Source organism: Kryptolebias marmoratus, linkage group LG8 (genome assembly GCF_001649575.2).
Source record: "Kryptolebias marmoratus isolate JLee-2015 linkage group LG8, ASM164957v2, whole genome shotgun sequence".
Taxonomy (NCBI): domain Eukaryota; kingdom Metazoa; phylum Chordata; class Actinopteri; order Cyprinodontiformes; family Rivulidae; genus Kryptolebias; species Kryptolebias marmoratus.
In genome coordinates this window covers 442,622-445,551 of record NC_051437.1, presented here as the reverse complement: position 1 = coordinate 445,551, position 2,930 = coordinate 442,622, and positions in this window count along the sequence as shown.

The window sequence follows — 2,930 nt, the reverse complement described above, 5'->3', positions numbered from 1 at the left end:
TCTGGGAGTCGTCGATCTGCTTCACCTTGAAAGCGAACGTGTGGTCCTCCTCATCCATTGCTTGCTTCACTTTGTCTCGTCTTTTCCGTCGGCAGTTTGCGTCTTTATGTGTGGCGCTTTTGCAGAAACTACACCACCGTCTCGACTCTCTGCGCTCGCTCGAGGTTGAAGGACAATCCAGGGCTTTGTGTCCCCTCTGGCCGCAGGTGTAACAGGTGAGTTTCGTGCTCCAATCATCTCTTCCTTTAATTTTCATCACACAGTCCTCCACGGAGTCCGCAACACACAACTTCTCGGTGCCCTCAAAGCTCCTCAGCTTGGTTTTAAATTGGGCAAAAGTTAACTCTTCATCACTCTGTGTAACGTAAACAGAGAATGGCTTGAACTCACCGGGCAGACCTTTTAAAATCATTGCAGTCAGCAGGCCATCGCTTAAAACTTCTCCTGCATTACGCAACGCTCTAATTGCAGTTTCTGCTCGTATAATATAATCAGTGACGTTCTCATTGACGGCTTTCTGAAGAGACGTCAGCTCCGTATACAAGTTGATCACTCGTGGTTTACTTGAACCAGCGTAGTGATCTCTCAGGATCTTTAAGGCTTTTCTGCCATCATCCGCAGCATCTCTCATGACTACAGACAGACTCTTATCGTCCAAAACTTGGATTAATTCAGCATACGCCTGTTCATTCTTGGTGGCGTCTTCTTCCACGTCATCGGGTTTGTCCTTCAATAATATGGTGCTCGTCAGCTCAAGCAGACGTAAGTGGGCCAAGAACTTGGTTTCCCACAGCTCATACTTGTTCTCATCTCTGTCAAAACATAATCGGTTCCATCGGCCGCCAAGCTCCTTCCTGGGCCCATAACCTGTAGACGCTGCCATTAGTAAAGGGCTGGAAATGCCGAGGAGAGACGGAGGAAATCAATCCACAGAGCCTCCAGATACGTTTGGCCTGAGTGCAGTGCTCACCAGAGCAACCTGTGGCCTTTTATTAGAAAAACAGTATAACCTGCGCAAAGCTCCGCCCACAACAGAAAGTCAACATGAAAACAATATTCAACACAGTGTGAACAAAGCTTTGCCACCATGTGAAAAACAAGTAAGGTTTGTGCATGCAGAGAAAAGTATGTTCAGAAGATATTTGTAAAATTAAGACCCTAACATTCCTTGAAGGAATGCATATCGCCCGCCGCCTTTCATGTCAGAGTTTTAAACTGAAATCATCTTGTGTTGAAAAGGGATGGCGTTATCGCCGTCGTGGTCAAACCCTATAAATGACCTTATGTGTGATCTCATGATATTGACAGGTGTTAAATATAAAAACCTTTTGTTTTTATATTTTATACTGTGCTTTTATCAAACTGGTTTTAATCAACATTGTAATCTTGGGGAAACTTGGTCTCATTCCATCATTCACAGATATTTTGTTGTGTGTATTTTTAAAGAGAAATAGCCAAAGGCTACATTCATGTAATATTGAGAGATGTCACACTCAGAATATATGTTGTGAATGACTCTCAGCTACTACCACATTTAATTTAAATTTTAGCTCGAACTCTGTAAAACTGACTGGGTTATAACCTTTATTGTGACGGCTAAGTTTGATTAGCTGTGGTGGACATCTTAAAATTGATTGACATCATAGGTTTATCAGTTACAGATGTTTATCCAATGGTTACTTTGGGAAAGTTTCATTAAAATCTGTCCAGTGGGTCATAGGAATTTTTGCTAACAGACAGATGACTCCAAATAGTTATTAGCAAAATTGTAAACAGAAATCTTCTGCAATCGGTTAATGCTCAGAAATTGTATTGGGTAGTAGTTTCAGCTATTCACAACCCATTTTAGCCCAGTATCTATAAAATAGATTTTTGTGTTTTTAAGGTCAGCTGATTGTGGCTGACATCTTGAATCGGGTTGACTGCAAAGGTTATCAGTTTTAGATGTACATCCAGTGATTACTTTCTGCAAGGTTGATTAAAATCCGTCTTGTGGTTTATAGGATATTTTGCAAACAGTCATAATTTCTAACGCAAAGAAACGGCTCTTCGTCCTGACAGTCACGTGATGTTCAGTCGACGTCATGAACGTCACCTGCTGCTTGTGTCACAGAGAGGAAAGATGGCGTCGCTGCAGCGCATCTCTGCGACCTCCATCACGGTGGTTTTCCTCGGTGTGTTTAGTTGTCTGGATGTGGGGCAGTGCGATGAGCAGGTGCCTCTCATCATGTGGACCAGCGAGGGGTGAGTAAGGCGGACATTTCCGGGCTCTGTGTGCTCAGAGAGGCCGCTTCTGGACGAAGAACGGCTTCACCCACTTCCACTGTTCTGCTCTGTTATAGACCAGACACAATGGTGTTTCATTGAAAAGTACGTGTTTAGGAAAGAAAACAAGTTCATGGAATCCAAACGCTTCGTTACCCATAATAAAATAACACCAGTGCAGCCTAATGTAGAAATAATAAAGTGGCTTTGTATTCTTTGGACTTAATTTGATTAAAAGCAGTAATTCTGCAAAATATATTAAAGATTATAAAGGTAAACGGAGGACAAGACTTTTTCTAAATAATTAAAAAATATATCCATAAAACTTAAATGTGGTGAATGCATATGTATTCACCGCTTTTCAATGTATGCCTTATTTTCAGAAGCCACATGACTAGTTAAATAAGATCCTCCTGTTAGTAAGTGTCTAAGTGTCAAATGATCTCAGTCTTCTTCTTCTTCTAGTTGAGTTTTAATGGCGGTTGGCAAGAAACTTTAAGTAAGCATTACCGCCACCAACTGGTAAGGAGTGTGGACCACATGACAAAACAAACAAAAAACAAACAAACAAAAAAAAACTATATCCTATTATACAACTTACACTGCTTTAAAAAATAAAACAAGGCCTCATATCCTCTACTTCCTGAATCTTTTTGTAATAAATC